This window comes from Eptesicus fuscus, chromosome 17 (genome assembly GCF_027574615.1).
Source record: "Eptesicus fuscus isolate TK198812 chromosome 17, DD_ASM_mEF_20220401, whole genome shotgun sequence".
Taxonomy (NCBI): Eukaryota; Metazoa; Chordata; class Mammalia; order Chiroptera; family Vespertilionidae; genus Eptesicus; species Eptesicus fuscus.
The window spans coordinates 7,777,852-7,795,825 of record NC_072489.1 but is presented as its reverse complement, the minus strand read 5'-3'; positions in this window follow the sequence as shown (position 1 = coordinate 7,795,825).

Genomic DNA, 17,974 nt, shown 5'->3' with positions numbered 1-17,974 from the left:
GATGCTGAGGGATATCGCACCATCCATTTGGGTTTTATTTTATGAACTCTTTATTATGGAGAACCTTTATTGTATAATGAACTCCTACATGCCATTATGTAGCCCACCAACTATCAACCGACAACCCTTCCTGCTCTCTCCACATGCCAACTACTTTCCCTTTGTATTATTTTGAAGCAAATCCAAGATATGGTGCCATTTCATTCATAATTATTTCAGTAGATTTTGAAAATATAGACACTTAAAACATAGCCTCAATATTGTTATCATTCAGAAGTATTAACCATAATTCTTTATTTTCATCAACTACCATCTGTCCCCAAAAAGTCTTAAATATATATGTATTTTAGTTTATTTGAACTGGGTTCTAGTAAGGCCCACTCTTTATATCTATCACTGCTTCCTCTCCCCCATATTTTTGCTCTTGTAATATTCATTAAGGAAATACTTGCTTGTAGAGTTTCCCTCATCTGCCTTTGGCTGGTGGCACCTCCATGGTCCTCTATTCTGTGTCTTTTCTCCTAATTGGCAGTTGGATCCATAGGCCACAGGATTTTCAAGCCTATCATAGTGTGTGCTTGGAATACAGGGGCTGGCAAGCTTTTCCTTGAAGGACCAGGTAGTAAATATTTTCAGCTTTGCGGACCACACAGGTCTCTTTTGCAGCTACTCAAGTGAAAGCAACAACAGACAATGTACAAATGAATGGGTGAGGCTGAGTTCCAATGATATTTCAGTTATAAAAATGAACAGCTGGCAGTTCATCAGCCCCTAATTGTTAATCACAACCGCAGGAAAGCCTCTATAAGACTTTGCCCAGCACAGGCCCCTGCCTACTGGGAATGGCATCCAGTAGGAGGCCGTGGGAGCCAGCCCATCCTCCCCCACGCAGAGGAGGCATGGAGTCCTCAAAGCGCTTCCCCTTTCTCACATAAATCTGATGTCCCCCTGCCACAAGCACCCCAGGAAGAAAATATTTTTTTCTCCGGAAAGGAGCCAAGCTTTGACCTAGGCCAGGGACTCTCTTGAGCAAATTGGCACTGGTGACAAGGACAAGAGACTGATTTCCTTCCTTGTCATCTGCACAGTGAAGTAGGCTGGGGGTAAACTGGCTATGGGTTCTGTTGGCCCCAATTCCAGTTTCTGCACAGTCACCAGTGCAGTCCTGGCTTTCCCGGGGTCATCCTGCCAATCCCAGGCACTCAGCACTTGGGAGCTGCCTCTTAGGGGCCGTGGTAAGCAGCCCCTTTGTTGGCTCAGTGGGTTTTCGCCAGGTGTCCTTCCTGCTTTCCTACCACATGTCCTTTAGGCTTACCCCTCCCACCAGCTGCCTAGACTGCCCAGCAAGCCCACCTCTCCTTCCTCTGCAGCCAGGACCCCTGCTGTCAGCATGCACCATGGAGAGGCTGGGCTGCCAGGGGAAGCCTGAGGAGAGGCCGGAGAGGCCATGGTTGGCATTTCAAATGAGGTGTCCCCAACAGGCTCCGGGATATTCCTGGGGTGCATCTGCCCAGGTGCTGAGGTTGCTAAGGACAAGCCAGGTCCAGATGGGCACACAGTGGGCAGGGACCCTGCAGTGCTTTCTCCCCTGGGGAAGCTGGGCCCAGGGGTGATGGAAAAGTCCAACTCATGCACTGGTCCATTCCCTGCACCCTCTGGACACCCCAGCTTCATGGTCCCTCCCAAGAACACACCAGGCCAAGCAGGACTGCTGTGCTCAGAGTCCTCACAGAGCCTCCAAGGCAACACCTCACATCTCATCTGAGTCCTTTACTCTCTGAGCCCCAGTTTCTTCCCCTGCGAACCGGAGGGCATCTGTCTTTGCCCCAGAGCTGCCATGAGGAGGTGGTGAAGGTGTGCACGATGCCATTTCCTAACCTGCACGCTCTCTCACCTTTCCCGGATGCTCTGAGGAATGAGAGGCCCCAGGGCTGGCCAAGCCTGGTGCCCCGCAGCCTTCAGCAGGAGGAAAGTGCTTCAGCAGAGAGACAACTGGCCCCAGGCAAGGGCCAGCGCGGGCGTGGGCCTCTTCCTTCTGTCAGGGGCCTGGACTCAAGTGTCAGTCTTTCCTTGACCCGCCTCTACTGCAGCGTCTCATTTGCACCAAGTGAGCTGTGAGGAGAGCTCCGGACTCCGAGGTCAGAGCCGGTCATAAGGCAATTTTGCTGTGACCTTGTAGGCCCAAGGTCAGGGCTCAGCCTGAGTGAGACCCAAGGGGGGCAGCAGCCCCATGTGGCCCGGGCCTGGGTTCTCCTCCGGGGCAGCTGAGTGGGCGGCCATAGGGCTGAGACCTGCAAGGCAAGGCTGGGGCCCCAGTGTCCCCAGCAGCTTAGCCCACACCCTCTTTCTGGCAGTACCCACAGTTTTGGGTGGGCCTTTGGGCCCTGACTTTTGGGGGCATCTGTGGTGATAACTGCCTCAACCCCGCAGAGCACCCACTCACCCTCACCGAGCGCCCGGTGCTGGCACACCGCACGGCAGCCGCCCTCCTGAAGATTAAAGAAGCAAGGGTCCCGTTATCCCCACTGGCAAACAGCGGACAGAGGCCGGAGACCTCTCGGGGACGTAGGCTGGGGAGCCCCCCCCAGGGGTGGGGGCAGGGTTGTGACGTGTACATGAACCTCCATCCCTGCTCAGTTCTGCTCAGTAAAATCTGGGTTCTCCCGTTCAAGCAGAACTCAATCTGAATCACTGTGTATGTCAGGGACCTCTCATGACTGAACTCATCACTGCACAGTAACCCACTGACGTAAACCACTTCCACCCCCTCCTCTCCTGACCCTGGGCAAGGGAGGGACCAGGTGCCCTTCTGGCTCCAAGGAAGCCTATGCTGGGGGTCCGGAATCCCTGCCGGCCCACCCCCCCAGCAGCCCAACACAGCAACTCTGACCTCCGGTGTCTGTGAGCGACTCTCCTTGGCCAAGGGGAGGCCTGGGGAAGCCCAGGAGCCTGAGAGGAGGGGTGAGCGCTGACTCCAACAGCTGTGAGCCCCTGGGGCCTTCCAGCTGGGTGCGGGCAGGGGTGAGCTGGGGTGCACTGCCCGCCGCAGAGCCCAGGCTGGGGAGCCAGGGAGGCTGTGGTGTCTGGAACTCTCACTCTTTAATCAGTAGGAAGAACTGAACATGATCAAATTCAGTTCTATTGATTTCTTTTCAGAACATATTCAATTTGCACCAAATGGAAAATACCCTTGAATAGGTGCTGGCTGTGGAGCTGCCCTTGGGCCCCACCAGGCCTTTATGGGAGAAGAGCCAAAGAGCCGCAGCCCCAGGGCCCGGCCTGGTGAGGAGGAGGAGCCAAACCCGGGGGCGTGTTCAGAGCCCAGAGGATGGGGCTTTGCTCTCTCCAGGACGCACCCAGGAAACTTTAACCCTGTGTGACCCAAGGCGGCTGCTTGGTCTTCGGAGCAGCCCTGGGAAGACTGGGACCCAGGGTGGGAAATGAGTGACGCCCAGGGACGCTGGGGGTGTCAGTCAAGCCTGACCCAGGTCAGAGCAATCGCCTTGCCTGGGGAAAGCACAGAGGCTCTCCGGAGGGAGTAGCCCATGGCTTGTGTTGGCTGCCCCTGTGTCCCGGGTTCCAGCAAGGCTGGCACCTGCCATCAGTGAAACCCAGTCATCAGGTTCTGGTGTTGCAGAGAGCAACCAGTCACCCTCAGCAGACATGCTGGGCACACACCCAGGCCCTTCTAATCGAGTGGAGAATAAAAGGGACAGCCAGTGAGAAAGGACAGGCCCTACGTTGGGGCCACACAACCCAGCCCAGCAGCCAGAAAAGGCTTCCTGGTGACATGATGCTCCAAGGGAAAGGGTGGAGTTGGGCGAAATAAGGAGGGAACAGCAGGAATGGGCCTCGGAGGCACCTGCTGCACAACAGGGCCGACGGGCCTGGGGCAGGCAGGGAGGTGGGGAGAGCAGGGCAGCCGGGCGCCCGGCTGCAGCGGGAGAAGGCGCCCTGGGAGAGGTGCCTAGAGGCACCTGTCTTCTGTGCAGTGAGGCTGCACCCCTTTTTTATTATGAAAAGCATCAAAGACAGAAGTTGGAAGAGTTGAAAGAACGGTACAAGCACACCCGGACTGAGCACCGTTAACATTGTCCATTTTTGCCCTGCTTTCCTCTCTCTCCCTCCTCCTCTCTCTGCACGCACACGCGCGCACATACACTCACACACACACACACACACACACACACACACACACACACACGTGCACAGGCGCACAGACATTGTTACTAAACAATTGAAATTGAGGTGTAAATATCATGACACTTCAGCACTAAGTATGTCAGCCTGCATCACACAGAAGTGAGGGCGTTTTCTTATACAACTACAATGCCAGTATGATACCCAAGAAAACTAAGAATGATTCCAAATATCATGCCAAGCTCACTCCATATTCAGATTTCCCATCAACCCAAGCACCTATTTGATGGCTTTTAAAAGCCCAGGTCAGGCTAAGACCATGCTGCCATTTGGCTCCGCCTCAGTGATCTTGTCAGAGGAGAACAGCCCTTCTCAGGTGTTGCCTTTTTGAAGAACCCAGGCCCGGTGTCTCCTGGACAGCGCCTGCCTCACTTGCCCTCCGGACGTTGTGGACCTTGCTCCTCTGTTCCCTGTATTTCCTGTAAACTACAAGTCAGGCCTCTGGCCTTCTGAGCCCATTTGGGGAGACTCCCCACTGGCAGGCATGTCCTTGGTTAGTTGCTGACCGAAGATCCCTGCTGTGAGGGTTCCGTTTCCTTGGAGAGAAACCTTTGTCCCCTCTATTGCACTGGCAGAGCTGGGCCCAGCGGGAGCTTCCAAATTGGGATGTCAGCATGCCTCACTGAGTCGGAGAATCAGGGCCTCCACGGACACCTACCTGCCCAGGGACATATGCCCACGGACACCTGCCCAGGGACACCTGCCCAGGGACAGGTGGAGGCTGACATCCAGCTGTGTCTCTCCAGTCTGGCCCCTGGCAGGCGGCTGGCTTGATCCAGGGAGGGCCTGATCGGGATGAGATGTCCTGTCAACTGTCGGCCATGCCACTGGCTCTGACACCCCTGGCTTCCCCTGAGGTCAGGGGACAGGAGGGCCTGGTCCGCCATCCTTGCTGGGCACTGAGAGCCCGGGGCAAGGCGGGTGCCCTGGCAGGAAGGGGCAGCCTGCAAGGCCAGGCCTCCCCACATGGTGAGACCAGATCTGAGGGGCTATGTGGGAAGGGAGGCCGGGTTCGCACCTCCCTCCACGTTGCTCTGGGCTGGCCCTGAGTGATTTGAAAGGACCCCTGAGATTTCCTGATAGCACATGCCTGGAGCTGAGAGCAGGCCCTTGGTCATGGAGCTGTGAGAGCCAGCGCCTCAGCCCCTCACAGGCAGCCCCGCCTCTGCAGAGGCCCCCCGCACCCCGGGTTACCTTCCTGAAGCCTTGCACCAACACCAGCTCAGAGGCATGGGCACAGGCATGCATGGGAGCAGAGGGCAGAGGGAGGCCCAGGTGGGCCAGTGCCTGCCCTGAGGCAGAGTCACCAGAGACTTCCAGGTCACCCTGAGCCTTCCAGGTCGCCCTGAGCCTTCCAGGTCGCCCTGAGCCCATGGAGACAGCGAATGGTTCGCTTCCCCTGCCAGTAACCCCAGTGTGAACTGGAGCTGTCAGGGCCAGCGCGAGGCAGCCGGGCAGCCCTGGTCCTTCTGAAGTCCAGAGAAGAGAACCCCAAGTCAGGAGCAGGGCGGGACGGGGCTCCACCTCAACTTATGGATGCAGAAACTGAGCTGGGCCTTGCTGAGGAACTCAGAGCAGTTCTAAGCCAGGACTCGCCCCCCTCACCCCCCAGTTCAGATTTGCATGGCTCCTCCGTCCCTGGGGACACACACAGCCCGAAAGGTGCCCTGCGTGACCAGGGGAGCGCTGGCAACGGCCTGGCAGGGAGCCAGGGGCAGAGATGGAAGCTTTCTCATCGTTTCAAAGCCTCCACGCCCGGGATCTCGTCTTCCACACGCCAGGCAATGCAGCGCCTCCGAGCGTAATGAGGCGGGTTAACAGGCTGTGTCCAGATGGGCCGCAGCTTGGCCCTATTGATTAGCATTCACTTCGGGGACACATTATGGGCAGATGAGAAATTCCTGACAGCTTGATGGTCGGGATCCCCGTTCCCCCACATATCAAGGGGAGGGAGATGGCTTCCCCCGCCCACCACACCATCGCCCGCAGCCTCCCCCTGGTGACATCCCACTGAGGCCGGTGATGGAGGGAGGTCACACAGAGCACCCAGAGCTCCCCGGCAGGCTCGGGGTTAATGCAGCCCTCCTATCTCAGCTGCACTGGGAGAGGCCGATCTGTAGTTCAGCCGCCAGCTCTCCCTTCTGATGGGGGACAAGATTGATACAGGGCTGCGCCCCTGAGAAGCAGAGCCGTGGGGGCATCTCAGGAGGGGGAGGGCGGCTGCCTGTCCCTGCCAAGGGCGAAGGCTGGGCCCAGGGCCAGGCGCTGCTCCCTCTGGAGGGAGGCAGGGCAGGCTGGGGCCAGCCTGTGAGGGTGGAGGCTGGGAGGCAGGGTGCCCCGCTCAAACCCCCACTCCATCTTCCCGCAGGCCATTCATCCTCTCTGAGCCTGGTTCCCTCCCCCAGGAGAGGGGGGTGACATGATGACCTGGTATCGCTGGTGGGAAAGGAGGGAATACCCCTACCTGGGAGAAGACTGGTGAGGAGCGTGCAGCAGGCTGCCTGTTATGGAAGCTCTTATTCTTAGGAGGCTGAGGGAAGGCCAGGGGTGGTGGCTCTGCTCCGGAGACCCCAAGAAGGCAGGTGTCTGGCCTATGGGCAGCCCCTCGCGATCAGATCTTCGGGCAGGAATGTCGGCTTCCCACAGACCCCAGGAGCTAGAGCACCTGGAGGCACTCTGGTCAGGGCTGGAGGCGCAGCGGGGCAGGCCCTGTCCCTGCGCCTTTTATCTGTGGGACAGCGCTGGGGGGCCCCTTCACATTTTGGGAGCAGGAATGCAAAATCCCGGTTTCACTTTCCTCTCGCAAGCCTGGCAAAGCGCACGGCCGGGGCCTAACCAACAAGCTGAGTGAATAAAGAGCGAGGCAAGTTTCATTTTCTTTAAACTTCTTACACGCCACATACCACTTCGTGTTGAATCTTAAGGCACGTAGAGCTTGCGATGGGTCACGTGCTCACTTCCCTCAATCACTCTGCTGTCCATTACCCATGGGGGAAGGCAGGCCAGAAACCAGCCGAATCAAGGCCACGGTGGTACAGAGCACAGGCAATTGCAGATCATGCAGAGGATTCGAGAGCCCAGGGAACTAAAGGGTGACTCCCCGGGTCCAAGACCAGGCCCCGAGGAGGGGGATGTGGTGGTGATAGGGAGGGAGGAGGTTCCTGGGTTCTCAGAACAGGGTTCCTTTACTTCTTCCTTATCGATTTTATTAGCTTTTTTAAAAAATATATAACTTTCAGTCTTATTTATGCTTTTTGTAATGCTTTTTTTGTTACCAATTCTTTACTTACTTTTTCTGTTTTTTAATTTAAAAGTTTTAAAATCTTTTTTTTGTTCAGGTCATGCATGCAGTACTATACATTTTCTTCTAAATACTGCTTTAGCTGCATCCCACCTGTTTTGATAGATGGCCATTTCTTGCCCTACAATGCAGAATGATTTGAAGTTTCCATCCTGGTTCCAGTCACTTAGGAGCACATTCACACAGTCCACGCACTTTATGTAAGTGCTTCTTAACTGTTGATCCCAGGGGCTGCCCTGTGTCAGGGTGTGGGCGGTCCAGGACCATTCTGTGGACTTTCATGAGATTCCCTTTCCTTTTACTTACTTTTCTTTTTTGTCCCCTTGATCTATCCATTTCTGATTTTAAAAATGTTTTAAAACTTCCACTGAGGAGGCAAATTTGTCAGTTTTATGTAAATTCTTGAGAATTTTCAAAATTATGTTATTAAGTTATGGTCAGTGACTCTATTGTTGACGTATGACATAGTGTCTTTCTTTGTCCTCAGGAACGTGTGCTGCCTTGCAGTCTGTTGTGTCTGCTGTTACTAGTCCTATGTCAGCTTTTTGGGCGTTTAGGTCGGGGTGGGATTTTCTGGGTCTGTCTGTATCCCTCCACCTTTCTCTATGATCTGGCCTTAGGTGCATTTCACTCACAGGGAGACGAGTTCTGCCCTGTCACAGGGACCCTAACTGGTCCTCAGCCCTCAGGAGCAAAGGCCCCAGGAGCGTCTATGCTTCTGTTTGCACTCCATGCACACTCGTGCACACCGCACTTCACACACATCCTCTCACTCACAGGGACACTCTCTCACACTCACACACATCCCCTCACTCACAGGGACACTCGCTCACACTCACACACATCCTCTCACTCACAGGGACACTCACTCACACTCACACACATCCTCTCACTCACAGGGACACTCTCTCACACTCACACACATCCTCTCACTCACAGGGGCACTCTCTCACACACATCCTCTCACTCACAGGGGCACTCTCTCACACACATCCTCTCACTCACAGGGGCACTCTCTCACACACATCCCCTCACTCACAGGGGCACTCTCTCACACACATCCTCTCACTCACAGGGGCACTCTCTCACACTCACACACATCCTCTCACTCACAGGGACACTCTCTCACACTCACACACATCCCCTCACTCACAGGGGCACTCTCTCACACTCACACACATCCCCTCACTCACAGGGGCACTCTCTCACACTCACACACATCCCCTCACTCACAGGGGCACTCTCTCACACTCACACACATCCCCTCACTCACAGGGGCACTCTCTCACACTCACACACATCCCCTCACTCTCAGGGGCACTCTCTCACACTCACACACATCCTCTCACTCACAGGGGCACTCTCTCACACTCACACACATCCCCTCACTCACAGGGACACTCGCTCACACTCACACACATACCCTCACTCACAGGGACACTCTCTCACACTCACACACATCCTCTCACTCACAGGGACACTCTCTCACACTCACACACATCCCCTCACTCACAGGGACACTCGCTCACACTCACACACATACCCTCACTCACAGGGGCACTCTCTCACACTCACACACATCCTCTCACTCACAGGGGCACTCTCTCACACTCACACACATCCCCTCACTCACAGGGACACTCGCTCACACACATCCTCTCACTCACAGGAGCACTCTCTCACACTCACACACATCTCTCACTCACAGGGACAATCTCTCACACTCACACACATCTCCTCACTCACAGGGACACTCTCTCACACTCACACATGAACAACAGCTCCTCGAATGTCATTGTGTTCGGGAACTTGACGTTGTTTATTAGCTTATGTTAAAACTGGTTTTGTTGTACTTCTTTCCACTTAAAATTGCAGAACCTATCACCGACATTAAATAAGGACTCGTACACACACAACACACGCCCACAACCACACGTACACACTCTCAGAGCAGCTTTAATTCAAGGACATTTCTGTTTAAAATAGCTCCCAGTTTTGCCGTGGTCGGGTGGCTCAGTTGGTTGGAGCGTTGTCCTGTGCACCACAAGGTTGCAGGTTTGATTCCAGGTCAGGGCACACACTTAGGTTGCAGGTTCCATCTCTGGTTCTTGCATACAGGAGACAACAAATCGATGCCTCTCTCTCTCTCTCTCCTCCCTCCCTCCCTCCCTCGCTCCCTCCCTCCCTCGCTCTCCCCTCAAAATTAACAAACAAACAAACATATCACTGGGTAAGGATTAAAAAATTAATAATAATAAATTTTAAAAATAGCTCCTGGTTTCTACCTGGAGAGCTGAAGAAGGTGACTGTAATGAACAGTCCATCACACACAGAGAGGGGCCTTGCTGAGCGGCTGGTCCGGGGGCCCCTGTGTGACCTTGGCTGGCTGGGTGAAACCCTTCTCTCAGGGGCCTTTGTTTTCCCTTCACTGGGCTCCTCTGAGGGCATTTCCTGCTGGAGGAGAAGTGCTCCCTGGGGGCGGTTGTTAGAAGGGTGTTAACTGTAGAAGGGGCGGGAGGGACCTTTGGACAGAGTGGCCAGCAGCAGGGTCTGCGTCCCCTTATCAGTCAGCCGCACACCAGGGACACAGGACACATGGTTCTGCCTCGAGGCAATTTAATTTAATTAAGCAGCACTGAGCACACCAACATGACATCATAGTTCCTGGAAACGGGATTGCAGCCATAACTCGAGCAGCTCTGTGTCCTTCCAGAGGGCTGGAAATCTTCCATGTGCATTTCCATGGGCACGTCCAGTTCTCCGGCCTTCAGTTGCCTTCACACGGCGGGCCTCCCTGGGTTAGGCCCGCCTGCTTGTCAGCAGGCCTCCCGCCTCACTGAGGTCCCACCAGTAATTAAGCCTTTTAAGAGATGTGGGAGCTTGGGTATCAGTAATTCAATCTCCCCTGTTTACTGATCTCTGCCATTAGTAGAGCTGAAAGCAAAATGCTTTAATTAAAATGATTGGCGATAAGTTGGTATAATGCCATAATCTGCAAAGGGTGCCTTCTAGAAAATGTCATGACATCTAATGGACGTGATTGCTCCAGGGTGAGGAGCAGCAGGTGGAGTGGGAACGGGAAGTGGGAAGAGGGGCTTCTGCTGGGGGGTCAGAGCCACGAGGTGAAAAGCCGGGTCTCTATGAGCTCCACGGGGCTCCTTCTACTCAGAAATTCCACCTTGCACCTTCGCTGCCATGCCCCTGGGCTGGGAGAGCCCATGCCCCTGGCTGGGTAATCCAGCAGAGTCTCCAGGTGGGCCTGTCACTGGCCGTGCCATCTGGGCTCACGGTCCAGCCTGGAGCAGAGGATGAGCCGAGGAGCAGCTCCCCTCAGAGCAAGCCAGGAGCCTCCCTGCCTCCAAGCTGTGCAGACACTGAGAGGAGTAATGGAGGCTCCTGGTGAAGGCGCTGTGTGCTGCCCCGCCCAGGCCCTTCCCCACGCAGTGTGGCTATGGCCAGGGACACCTGTATCGGTCCTGGCCTCGGTGTTGGCCAGGACACTCTGGGGGCTAGAGGGCTGGCCTGGAGAGCAAACTCAGGAGCCAACGTGCTGCAGGTCTCTCCGATGCTGTAGAGCTGAGCAGAGCAGGAGGCCACACCTCCTCCGGTGGCCCCGAGGGCAGATGTTCGCTCAGTGTCTCGCTGTGGGAGCAGATCCGCCTGAAGAAGTAAGGCCCGTGTGGGGGTGAAGGAGGAGAGGCCTCATGGAAAAGCCCACGGGATTCTGCGTCTCACTGCCTCATCTGTGAGATGGGAATAAAAGTATCCTTCTCTCACCGTTACTCGGGATTGATGGAGACCCCATGCCCAGTCCAAGGTGCTCCTTAGCTGCTGGTGCATACACTGGGGCAGAGGAAGGTGAGGGCCCCTGCCAGGCAGACTCTACGGTCCCCAGGACAGAGGGGGCTCTGAAAGAGCGGGGCGCAAACTGCTGGAAGTCGGGGCTTGAACACCAGGAGCGGAGAGGGGAAGCCAAAGACACAGGTGACACAGAAACCTTGAAACCGGTACAGCCCCGAATCCTCACACAGCAGCCTGTGGGCTGGGTCCGTGCTTCCTGTGGCTTCCTTGGGCCAGGATGGTGAGAAGCTAGGGCAATTCCCGGACAAGTGGAATAAGGGAAACTGAGACAAAATAATTAAACAAGGCCCAACAATTTGAGCAATTCACAGCCAGCTGGTCATCACAAGCTTCTATCTTCCCTGACCCAGGATACTTAGGATCAAATGGTTTACACATTCCAGACCGACCTGGGGCAGATTGGCCTCAGTACTGGTCCTTCTTCAATGACATTCTTATAAATAGAACTAATCAGAAAATAACCCTGCCCCCGCCCCCTACACACATTTTGATGAATCAGCATATTGAAGGACACACCTGGAAAGCTAATGCATATTCTACTAAGACCTCCCCTAGAAATCCCGCTGGCCAAAGAAAGATAAAATAAACCTCAAAACAAAGAACTCACAGTGTGCTCTCTAGAGCATGCCCACGCCTTGTGTATCTGCTGTTCTCCCCTAACCTCTAAGGGACCTCATAAGACTTACAACCAGGGGAGCAGCAGGCAGTAGCAGCTCGTCCCAGGCTTAACCCCTGAACCTGTCTCCAAGCCCTCTTTTTCTCTTTCTTTTTCCTGTTTCTTCTTCTACCTTAAACCCTTCCTTTGTTTCACTGTCCCCGTTTAATAAATATATTCTCAAAATCCCCCGGACTTGTGTTGCGAGATTTTTCCACCATGAAGTCAAGAACCCAGACACTACTGGCTGGCCCAAGGCAGACTGGCTCCAGCCCGGACCCCGTCCGGTAACACCCTGAGCCACAGCTCAATGTGGAACGGGGACTGAAGCCTCAGGGAGGGAAGCCGAGACTCCCCTATTCTGGCCACTCAGAGTTCGGTTCTGCCACACCTTACCCCACCCTGCCAGAGCCGGGGGCTCTATTCTGATGGGTCCAGGCCAGGGGCCACTCTTCAAGAGGGGGCCCTGAGGATGGGAGGTAGGGGCCCTGTACACAGGGCGGATGACTTGTGGGCAGAGGCTGAGCCACTTCTAGCTGGCACTTCAGGCCCAACAGTGATGAATGACACAGGAGAGCAAGTGGCACTTGGTGCCATCCCCTCTGTGCTCAGGAAGTCAAGGACGGGTGAGCAGTGGACGTCTGGCACCCCAGCATCCTCCACTCTGACCAGGGCCACCTCATTCCCCACCCAGTGTTGCCACCCTGGGTGTGAGGAACACCCACTTCCACTCCATTTCTGAGAGTCATCCCAGCGTGGGGACGGTCTGGTGGAGAACAAAGCTGTCTGCAGGTGGGGAGGGGAGCAGGCCAGGGCCCAGCGCCCGAGAGCTTGTCTGATGCAGCTGAGAGTGCTCTTTATCAGCAGCCAACAGGGCGATCGATCACACCCCGCTGCTCTGGTGTGGAAGGACAATAAAGCAGATATTGACTCAATCCTAACTGGCATGTCTGAGCCTCGGGGCCATGTAATAAAGTCCTATGAATGATGGCCCAGATGCACTGGAAGCAGCCCCCTTCTGAACGGGAACGAGATAAGAAAGTACCCTGGTTTGTGCAATTGAATGGAACAAGCATCCAGAGAGCCTATTTGATCAGAGCTGTAGGGCACACGGACGAACGAGACCCAGCCCGGCATTTTCTGGTCTGGCAGGCGAGTGCATGGCCCCGCCCTGGCTGGGCCCAGAGGGGGGCAAGGTGGTATATGTACTAGTAGGTCCTGGGGTCCTCTTAGGGGTCCGGACTCAATGTAGGAGAAGGGAAGGGAAAGGAAGGAAAGGGAGGGGAGGGTGAGGTGGGGAGAGCTATGTGTATCTGTGTAGAGGAAGCACCAGGCCTGGCCAAACCCAGGGGGAGCAGGTGACCCGAGCTCTCTGCAGACAAGCCCTCTGCAGGTGATAGCTCCTCCTCCACAGACTTCACCTCCTCTACCTCCGGCAGAGGTAGAAGACCCCCAGTGTTCGTGCTCACACTGCGGCCTCCTTCAGCCGCCCTGTCCTTTGTCATCTCCTACTGGCAGCTCAGACCCATGTCTGTGCTCCCACCGCCCGCCTCTCTGGGCGTAATCCACCTGGGCCCCGCTCTCTAGCTCCACCTCTCCTCAGCTCCAGACTCTTGTGCCAACTACACACTGTGTCTCCTGGGTGCTTACAGTATCTGGTACCCAGGGCCCAGAACTGGACCAGGATTCACTCATATCTCCTCTCTGAACTGACCCTTCTCTGCTACTCAGATCAAAATCCCTTTGAGTCTCCCACCCCACCACCGTGTTCCCTCAGTTCCTACATCCAATCCAAGGCCACCCTGGTGCCCAGCTCCAGAAGACAGAGCACGCCCTCACTTGGACCCTTTCCTTACCTAGACCCCTCCCTCACAGGGCCCCTCCTTCACCTGGGCCCCTCCCTCACAGGGCCCCTCCCTCACCTGGGCCCCTCCCTCACAGGGCCCCTCCCTCACAGGGCCCCTCCCTCACCTGGACCCCTCCCTCACAGGGCCCCTCCCTCACCTGGGCCCCTCCCTCACCTGGGCCCCTCCCTCACCTAGGCTCCTCCCTCACCTGGGCCCCTCCCTCACCTGGGCCCCTCCCTCACCTAGACTCCTCCTTCACCTGGGCCCCTCCCTCACAGGGCCCCTTCCTCACCTGGGCCCCTCCCTCACCTGGGCCCCTCCCTCACCTGGGCCCCTCCCTCACAGGGCCCCTCCCTCACAGGGCCCCTCCCTCACAGGGCCCCTCCCTCACAGGGCCCCTCCCTCACCTGGGCCCCTCCCTCACAGGGCCCCTCCCTCACCTGGACCCCGCCCTCACCTAGACCCCTCCCTCACAGGGCCCCTCCCTCACAGGGCCCCTCCCTCACAGGGCCCCTCCCTCACCTAGACTCCTCCCTCACCTGGGCCCCTCCCTCACCTGGGCCCCTCCCTCACCTGGGCCCCTCCCTCACCTAGACCCCTCCCTCACAGGGCCCCTCCCTCACCTGGGCCCCTCCCTCACCTGGGCCCCTCCCTCACAGGGCCCCTCCCTCACCTAGGCTCCTCCCTCACCTGGGCCCCTCCCTCATCTAGGCCCCTCCCTCACCTGGGCCCCTCCCTCACCTGGACCCCTCCCTCACCTGGACCCTGCCCTCACCTGGACCCCTCCCTCACCTGGGCCCCTCCCTCACAGGGCCCCTCCCTCACCTGGGCCCCTCCCTCACCGGGGCTGATTCACTCTACCCTCTCAGCTGCCACCCTAGTCTGACTAGACCAGTGATGGGCAACCTTTTGAGCTTGGTGTGTCAAACTTCGCCAAAAAACTGAGCATAACTCGGGTAGTGTGTCACTTTGAGGAAAAAACATTATTTCGCAAATGTTTCATCCTCAGGAGCAGCAAATGTTTCATCCTCGGCATGCGGCCGCCTCAGCGGCCGCGTGTCATCAGAAATGGCTACACGTGTCAGTGCTGACACGCGTGTCATAGGTTTGCCATCACTGAGCTAGACTCTGCTCCACTCCCACCCAGCAGCGAAGTAACCTTTTGAAGGGTCGCTGTGGTCCCATCGCTTCTCAGCTGAGTCCACCAGGACTGCCCCCCTCCTCCCTCCTCTGCACAGCGCCTACAGGACCTTGCTCACCCTCCAATTTCATGTCCTCTCCTCAGGGCCACGTCCGACGATCCAGCCACTGTCGCTGTTGCCAACCTCACATTTGTCTGGTCCCTGCGCCTTCTGTTTAAAGCCCTTTATCCTGCATCCCTGCAAGCTGCCTCCTTCCCTCCACTCAGACACCCGGGCGGCATTTTCTCCAGCCCAGCCAGGGGCCCTCCGTGAAGCCCTCCAGCATACCCTTACCGCGGCCTCAGCTGGACGGTTCCTGTACCGCCCACACACTGACAGCCTGTCTCCTCCAACGCCCGGACAGGTCAGCGGTCTGACTCTCCAGCTCATTCACCCCTGACGCCAACGCAGAGCCTCAAAGGTGCTCAGTGCCCCAGATGTGCCGACTGAATGGCCCTCTGTGCCTCAGTTTCCTCACCTGCAATCTTTCAGACATAATTTGGTGTGACTGCTGTTAACATCATGAATGTGGAGCTGCTCAGTCGTTTAGGCAATGCAGTCAGGGAGGTCAGGGAAGGCAGGCGGCTCAGGACCACGAGGCCACCGTGGAGTTGACTCCCTTCCCAGCAGCATGTGCCTTAAACAGAGTCCTCTTGTTTCTCACGCCTGCCTGTCATTTCCTCCCTCACTCAGCTGTGTCCTGGCTCAGCCTCCCCCCACCACCATGGTTGGGGTCTGGGGGATGACAGGGCAGCACCGTTGAGGGTCCTAATGATCCCCACTTACATGTGTGCCACATGGAACCCAGTGCCAGACCCATCTCCGAAATCCCTGATTTGATTTGGCTTTGACCTCCCAGCCCTTACACCCATATCCTGGGGCCTGTCTCTTTAGAGGGTAATTGTAGGAAGTAATTCTATTTGAGGAACAGTTGCTCCAGCAATATGCCGGTGCACTCAGAGCTAATGGGCCCAGCATCCGTGCACACTGAGGACATGTTTCAGCAGAGCAGAGGCTGTTCTCCGAGGTTTCCTTGCCCATTGAGGCTCTGCTCTCACCGAGTCAGCAGCAGACAGGCTGAGAACTCGAATGGAGGGAGGGGAAGGCTCAGAGATGCTGTGTGCCCTCAGCTGCTTCTGCGGGACATGGCCGACCAGGGTAGAGGGTCACCTTGCAGGAGCATGGCCCTGGGCAGGTGCTCTGCACGCCGACCTTATCTAACCTCAGTCTGTCCTTGCAAGACTCCGACTGTTAGCCCATTTTCCAGGTGAGGACATTGAGGATGAGGAAGATGAAGGAACACCTTGGGCTGCTCTGGGCCCAAGTCCACACAGCTGGTGAGTAGGGAAGCTGGGAACGCGCCAGGAAATGAACCACGTGCTGCCCCACTCCCACGCTCCTTTTTCTGACTTAGGTCCCCACTTCTGCCTGCTCATGGCACTGCCTCCTCATTGTCTTCCCTGCATCCCAGCTCCCCTCCGATCTATCAGCAGCTTCACTCTCTAAATGCACAAATCATATTGTCACTCACCCACCCCATAAACCTCTTCACTGCATTTCAAGAGATGCTGGGACTCAGTACCCCTGCGACTAATCCCCACTTGCCTCAGGCCCCCCTCCCCCGTCCCCCCTAGTAGGCTGCTCGGGCCCAGCAACACTGCCCCAAGCAGCCTTCTGTTCAGGCCTCCAGGTCCTGGTACCTGCTGTTCCGTGGTGGTGAAAACCTTCCTCATCATTGGAAAGGATCCCCCGGCATCTCTTCCCCCAGCTGATGTCCCAAGACTGGCTGGGGAGGGAGATCAGGACAGGGAACTTTTGAATACCTACTGGGTATCAGTGGAAGTGGCGGTGCCTGGACGTTGGGTGGGTCGGTGAGCCTGCTGTGATGTTCTTGCCCAGGGCCTGTCCCTGCCCTCCTCACAGGGCAGCACAGCACCAGCATGCAGCTACTCCTGCCCCCCTCAAGGTCAGTCTTAGGGACCCAGGAGGACTGTGACGTGAGGCAAGATAGTAGGAAGCTAGGGAAATTCCTGGGCAAGTGGGAAGCTAGGGAAATTCCCGGGCAAGTGGAATGGGAAAACTGAGATAAGATCATTAAACGAGGCCAAACAATTTAAACGACTTACAGCCAGCTAGTGAATCGCCTTATCTTCCCCACCCGAGGATATTTAAGAGCAAATGGTTTATACCTCCCTAACCAGAGGAGACAGAGCTTGGATCACTCTGGCTGGAGAGACAGAGGAGAGAGACCCAATTAATGCCAGTTGTGCCAGCCAAACCCAAGGAGGGGTGAAGTCAAATAACAAAAACCTGATTAAAGCCAGGCAAACCCAAGATGAAAGTAAGACAGTAGAGCAGACCAAAGAATAATCCCAAGCTCCCTATACAGACACAGCTGGAAAGCTGGTGAATACCCTGCTGAAATCCTCCCTAAGATTCTCACCTGCAGAGGAGAGATCAAACCCTCAAGACAAAGGATATCAGTGCGGGCTCGCTCTAGATAGAGCACGCCTAAGCCTCTTCTCAGGCATGGACTTTTTACTTCCTCCTAATCTCTAAGGCAGCGGTCGTCAACCTTTCGGACCTCATGGACCACCAGTGGTCCACGTGCCACCAGTGGGTGACTGCGGCTCTAAGGGACCTCAGGAGACTTGCAACCAGGGGAGCAGCGGGCTGAAGGTCTGCAAGGCCTCCTTGCCTTTACTCGGACTTCCCAGTGAGCTAAGAGCAGCCGCGCCCAGGCTCACTTCTGTCCTGTGAGGCTTCAGGGAGCCAAAGCCGGCACTGCCTCGCTCTCCCCTGCTGTTTCTCTCCCCCCCCCTCCCCCCGCCCCCGCTAAGTCCTTCCTTTGTTTCACCGCCCCAGTGTAATAAACTATATCACCTGGACTCACATTGTGAAATACTTTCTACGCAAAGTCAAGAACCCA